The sequence below is a fragment of the Ambystoma mexicanum genome, chromosome 7p, assembly GCF_040938575.1.
Source record: "Ambystoma mexicanum isolate Mex_15411 chromosome 7p, UKY_AmexF1_1, whole genome shotgun sequence".
Lineage (NCBI taxonomy): Eukaryota > Metazoa > Chordata > Amphibia > Caudata > Ambystomatidae > Ambystoma > Ambystoma mexicanum.
In genome coordinates, this window is record NC_090939.1 from 660734160 (window position 1) to 660741088 (window position 6929).

Below are 6929 nucleotides of genomic sequence, written 5' to 3' on the forward strand. Positions count from 1 at the left end.
ATAAATAAATCAAATGAAAGACATGTCCCGAGGGATTCAGATGGCAAGTCACAAGAATGCTGGTGGAGGCCGACCCCAACCCAGGAATTAGAACGGAAGCCTCTTCCTCCCTGGCTTTAAAAAAGCAGGAGAGACTCAGGAAAGCAGATACCAGGTTGCCGAAACTTCATGTAGTCAGTATACCCCCCAAGATGAAAGACAGAAGAGGATGGGCAAGATGGTAAACTCAGCTAAGTAAAACCTGAAATTTAAGGTAACAGACAAGGGAGATAAAACATGACATAGTCCCAAAGCTGAAAGAAACAAGATGAGGGGACATGTAGGTTAAATAGAACAAAGGGAAGTTGCGTGATAAAGACTAAAATACTAATGTAAAAAAGAAGAGGGAAAATAGGGGAGGGGCACTTCACAGAGGTGGTTGAGAGGATACGGATACAAGATTTGGGAAAGGAAAGGGTGGTTAGGGAGCAAAAACCTAGTGTACCCATAACCAGATAGGAGATGTGGGTAGTCTTGCACCATTGGACATTTTTGAAAGACTAGCAATGGCAATCAAGAACTCCTAAGGGAATAAAATAATTGAGAAAGGAGTACAGGTTTGTCGGTTTGTCTATGGGGTGTGAGGAACCCGAGGGCGTCCTCACTTCTGTTCCCCCTGGATCCTGGATCCGCCACTCAGGTGGCCAAGGAACAGCCATTGCTCTTGGATCCACCCGGGGGGGTGGAGGGGGTAGGTTATGCAAAGGAGGATCAGTTGGGTGGAGGGAACTTGGAGAGGGAGGAGAGGACGTCCTTAGGAGAGACATGGTATCCCTCATTTCCCTTTCATAATGAACACTCTGTCCCACAAGCCTTCATAGGCTATTGCCAATCCCTTCCCTGTCCTGCCTGTAAAACAATCCCCAAGAAACCCAAGTTTAGTACTGGGACGAAGAAGATATGACAAGCAGCAAGAGCAACAACTGTTTCCATAGTGAGCGGGCTAGTCTTTCCTGGACTAATCATGGTGGCAGGAACTTTAAAAGCTTTCATCCTGGTGGAAATGGGGTCGGCTTTGAAAGCAGTGCTACGAACTGCTGGGTGCAGCAGACCTCTCCAGATCAGAAGTGTGGCAAGAGGAGCGCTGGAGACCCAAGAGAGGATGCAGAGTTTATGCAGCCGGAAGCGGACCTGAAGGACGCTGGAGGTCGGTGAGAGACCGCAGAAGGGAAACCAGCGTGACCGAGCGAAGCGGTCATAGACGTTCAAGGCTGCAGGAGGAGCATCGCCGGGTGCGCAGAGCCACAGAGAGCCGCTGGGAGTATGAAAGCAATTATAAGCATTTTGGAATACCGAACAGAGTGAGCACTTGTTAATATTGATCAAAGTGAAAGAAAGAGTGTGAATTTGCCATATGCAAAGAACTGTTCTATAAAAGAAACAAGCATTGGCACAAGCCGAGAGAAGGACAAGAACTGTATGTTAATATTATTTAATTTTTATAAAGCCCCACATGCCAAAGGGCCTCCGGGTGCACACAGAGACAAGAGACAAGTACAAGATAAGACAATGAGCCAGGAGTGGGAGAAGCAAAAATACAGCATTTTAACCTTGAGTAAGATCGAAAAGGTGGTGCTTCACCAGCTTTTTAACGAGACTGATCAATCCTGTCGATCTAATAGACACTAGTACAGCATTCCAGGCAAGAGGGGCCCGAACGTCTAGGATTGTGCCACCAAATCTAACCAGCTTGTGCCTCGATCGAACCATTTTGAGGTAATCCTGGGAGCGCATGAGCAGCCTGTTTATTTACTTTTGTCCTGTCCTTTAGATATCGTGGTGCTGTGTCAGTCCAACACTTATAGGAAAGTGTCAGGATTTTGTGGGTGTTCCTACGTCTAAGGAAAGAGGCACTCCACTGATCCACGGATTCCAAGCAGGATGCCTGATCCCTTAATCTGGTCGCCAAGCTGGAGTGATCAACCAAATCAAAGGCTGCAGCGAGAGGGGCAGGATGTCTTCGATCAACTATGCTGGCCAAGGTGGATTTAAGATCCAGCAAAGCGGTTCCTGTCCCGTGCTTAGCTCTGAAGCCTGACTGGCGTACCCCTAAGATAGCATGTTCCTCAATGAAGCCCTAAAGTTATAGGTAGGATACCTTATACATGATTTTAAGAAAGATGGGGACGTTTGTGATAGGTCGATAGTTTTCCGCCACTGCTGGGTCCAGATTACTTTTCTTAAGCAGTGGCATGATCCAAGCCTCTTTCAGGGACACCGGGACCAGGCCTTTGCTAAAGGAGAGATTGATAAGTCTCGTTACCCAGGGGACTGGTGACTCAGGGGAGCCCTTGCGGATGTTGGTGGGGCACTTCTCTACCAGACAGGATGTTGGTTTTAAGTCCTGAATGATCTTATGGAATTCAGCCTCAGAGCAAGGTGTAAAGCTGAAGGTGTTGTTGTTAATTTTAAAGGAGTTGGCGTCTGAGGGGTTATGAGGAAACTCATTGGAAAGAGCCAGGAGAAAGTGCAACAAGTGCATAGTGAGCAACCTAGCCACCGTACACTGTCAGGAGAGTGTGGCACAGGTGGATAAATCACAGAGTACTGACAAGTTGAAAGAGTGACAAAGTGTTGATGAAAAAGCAGCAAGGAAGGGGGTCCAGTTGCGTGACCTGTAATGGGTGGATCGTGCGATCCGACAACTCTGCCTAGACCAAGTGCACCCCTGTATGGAAAAGCCACTGAAAGCACCCATAAAGAAGCTTGTGTTGGTGTTACAAATTACTTGTATGCGTTTTGGAGTCAAGGAACAGTGGAAAAGAGCAATATTATACAAGCTTGGAAGTGTCCCAAGGAATTGTGTTATTTGGAAAAGCTGGAAGACTTGAACTCTTGAGGAAGGGAATCCCTGTGCCTTGTGAACTGTTTTGAACTTGGGGAAGCCAAGAGCTGGAAGAAGCTCTGAACTTAACTTTGAACACATGAGGACAAGTATAGGTTTTGGACACAGACATTTGCTTTGGACTTCCCGACACACTATCCTTAGTTTTCTTTAGGTAGGGAAATTCCACTTTAGTATCAGCCAAGTTAGGCCTTACTCCACTCTGCATTTTGAGTTAAGATAAAGGGAGGCGTGGCCTGAGCCCATGGAGTGAAGTCGCAATCTCAACGAGCTCCCATCTAAATCCTGCATCAATCCTGAGTTCTAGCCGCTAAATATCTCTGCGGGGACAGCCAAATGCACCGTTCTACAGGGGGAGAAGACGGCCTGCGGTCCAGCTTTGTTCTGGCGAAAATCGGGCCAGAATTCAAGGAGAAAGCCTGAGGGGGAATCCTACCTCGTCGGTAGACGGATGGCCACCGCAACCGCTCTCCTGTGAAGGAGAGGAGAAGTGTAAACGGTGCTGCGCCCTGGGTGCTGCCCTTGGATCGGCTGCGTCGGAACAGACTTTGCTGTGTGCCACCTCTGGTTGCCTTCTGTGAGACGGCTGCGGAGGCAGAGCGGGGAGCTTGCTGGCCCGCTGCAATTGCGTGGGGCTGGTCCGTGCCCTTGTGGTGTCTGTGGGGCCTAGCCGGGCGGTCCCTGGTGCAGGGGGTACCCGTGTTGGACGATTTGGCCAGCGATACACGCAAACGTGTGCACAAAGAAAAAGGGTGCCAGTGCCTGTGTTGTTGCGGGCGCAGAGGCCCGCATGGAAAGCTGACATCTGACTGCCTGATGAGAATAGCAGAACCCGCTTTGATGGCGACATGTCAGCCCCGGCCGGGACGGGCAGAACACGGCGAGCCGCACTGCGGGCTGGAGGCAGCTTCAGCATCGGTCGAGAGCATGCACAGGGGTGAGGTTTTTGCGCCCGGTTGTCACTGGCGGTATCTACATTACCGTGACTGACTTCGGCCTCCGCTGTGAAGTAAGCATATCCGGAGGTGCGTCAAACCCTGCGGGAGACCTTGTACAGCTGGAGAGGCTATGGACCATTCACCTGCCTAAGAGTGGGATTGATCCAAGGGGGCGATAGCAGGCAGATATAGGCCAACATACGAAGCGGCACAGCATGCTGAACACCTTAGGTAAGCCACTTGGCTTCTCTTCATCATAGCTGATCTTCAGCTTCTTAATTGCACAATTCGAGCGGACGGTGCCGCAATTTGCAGTCTTCAGCTACTTAATTGCAGAATTCTAGCAGACCGTGCCGCAATTTGCAGTTGAGACGCTGCGCTAGCCTTGATTCCCTCGGGTGCAAGAAATCGCCATTGCACACCGCGAAGACAGCTCCCTGCTAAGATTGCCGCCACTAATCACTGAGGTGCATCTGAGCCCCAACCGTACACCTCCTACCTTTCTGACCCCGGATTGGCTGATAGGATCCTTATCAGCTCCAATCCGAAGCCAGTAGGCGTAGCCGGCCCACTGCTCAAAGGACAACACCTGTCCTGAACCTGTCCGTTGCTGTCCGGACCGTCGGCCGGAAACCCTGGTTCCGGAACCTCCTCCTTCCACCGCGAGTACAATTCACATCCACAGTACCCGAGCCCCCACCCGAACACTGCCTCAGGACAGCTTGTATCAACTTTACTTGCACACTACCCAGCCTCCCTCTTCACGAGCCTTAATATCGCCAACAGATCCAAAAGCTAAACACAGCTTACTAAGGCATGAGCAACCCGCATCTGCCGCAACTAATCTCACCTGTGGTTGCACCCTATCTGTGTCCAGATTTCAGAGCCAACCACGCCTCCACATGACTCAGCCCAGAACCGCCCATAAGTACTTAGACTCTTTTTACTCCTTGATGCAACACCACACATGAAAATCTATTGTGTTGACTTACCCTATTGTATCCAGCAGAACGCCCTGAATTGCCTATATGTACTAGCCCATTTTGCTTAAGGGATTATCCTGAAATAGCCTATTGTGCCTTTGAACTGTACTAGCCTAACCTGCACAAGTGTTTCTTGAAATAGCCCACTCTGCCTGACTGTACTAGCCCATTTGTTTAGGGATTAACCTGAAATAGCCGATTGTACCTTTGAACTGTACTAGCCTAACCTGCACAAGTGTTTCTTGAAATAGCCTATTCTGTCCTGAATGTACTAGCCCATTTTGCAGATGGGATGATCCTGAAATAGCTTATTGTGCCTTTGAACTGTACTAGCCTAGCCTGCCCAAGTGTTTCTTGAAATAGCCTACTCTGTCCTGAATGTACTAGCCCATTTTGCAGAAGGGATTATTTCGAAATAGCTTATTCTGTCGTGCATGAACTAGCCTATTTTACCCTGCTCTGTAATAGCCCATTCTACCTTTCAGAGGTACTAGCCATCCTATACCATAGATTGGCGTTAAACAGCGTACTCCGCCTCCTTACTATGTAGATCTAGATTATTCTATTTAAAACACTGCTTTGTAAGTGCCTTCTCACAACAGCTAGTAGTCCCATCATGATCACCACTCTCTGCATTATTCCGTTGATACTCACCCTTTCAAGGCTCAACATTAGTCAACCTCCCAGCCACATGATGAAGCCCCTCAGAGACCCCGACCTAAGGGCTCACCTAAATTCCATCCCTGTCTCCAATCCCACGATCTTCCTCCCAGCACTGAATCCAGCCTACTGAGATTCCAGGATCAAGCCTACCTCTTTTCTCCCTCCTCTACTCTCTTTCACCTCTTCGCGAGTAAAGTATGGCTTACCCTGCCTCCCGCTTATTGCCTGTCAACTGCTTCACCCACGCATAAGCATTCTCACATCCACCCCAGACATAATAGATCGCAACAACAGACTAGCCACCAGACTCCCAAGACATTGCAACCCACCTACTAAACGCAACCTTAACACTACTAGCAAGTATTGCACTAAATCCACCAGCAAAGAAATATGTAAAAGATCCTTTACTAGCCAGATAAAGAAGTCGGCCGACAACACCTCTAACCACGTCCAGAAAGGTACCTAGAAGCTACCTACAAAAGAAGCCCTTCTAAATGAATGGTCCCTCGTTGCCCATGCAACCGAGATCGCAGACCTCATCTTGACCAACAACCTTGATTTCCTTGCTGTGACTGAAACCTGGCTGAATGGCGCTGCAGGCCCTTCCCTCACTCTAGCTGTCCCAGACAACTACTCCATCATCAGAGCCGATAGACCTAATGCTCGAGGAGGAGGAACTGCCATCATTTTCAAATCCACATTAGACATGAGATTGGCCACCTCTTCTCCTCTGACATTCTGTGAACTGCTCTCAGTTAAGTTCCAAAATCTCCCAAAAACACCATTACTATCCAACTCATATACAGGCCCCCAAGTCCTCCCAGTTACTTTGAGGAGGACATCACATCGCTAGCAGCCAACAACATTTAACTCACGACGCAAAATATAATTCTAGGGGACTTCAACCTCGGTTATAATGACCCCAATGACATACCTGCCACCTCCCTAGCTGCTGCACTATCTGAACAAGGCTTCACTCAAGTAAGCACCCTACCCACCCATGAGAAGGGCAGGATACTTGACTGGGTAGCAGACCTCAATTGCAACATCACCATTAAGGACCCTACACCTCTTGTGTGTTCTGACCAGCACCTCCTATCCTTAGAACTCAATGTCAAGAACATAGAGCTGATAAAAGCCCCCAGTTGCACCACCTTGGTTCACTAGAAACAAACGTAATATTACAGCTGAGTCCACAGTACCCTTGGTCATCCCCATTTTCAATGCCTTACCGGACACAATTGACCTCAATCTAATTGTTAACACCTTCAATGATTCCATGACTAAAGCTATAGACACCATTGCCCCGCTCAAACTACGCAAAGGTAAACCCAGAGCACACCTGAACTTAAACAACTATGCGCAGAAAAAAGAAAACTCGAAAAACTCTGGAAATGGTCTCCTTCCCCAGAAAACAAAACAAACCTTATCAATACCACCGCCATATACAAAAGCGAAATT

The 6929-nt window shown here is 48.6% G+C and overlaps 1 protein-coding gene across 2 annotated transcripts in view; it reads right to left on the reverse strand.

Moving 5' to 3' along the window:
* The window catches only part of RFX8 (regulatory factor X8), a 1087262-nt gene that overhangs the window by 926995 nt on the left and 153338 nt on the right, over nucleotides 1-6929 (reverse strand). The window lies entirely within an intron of this gene.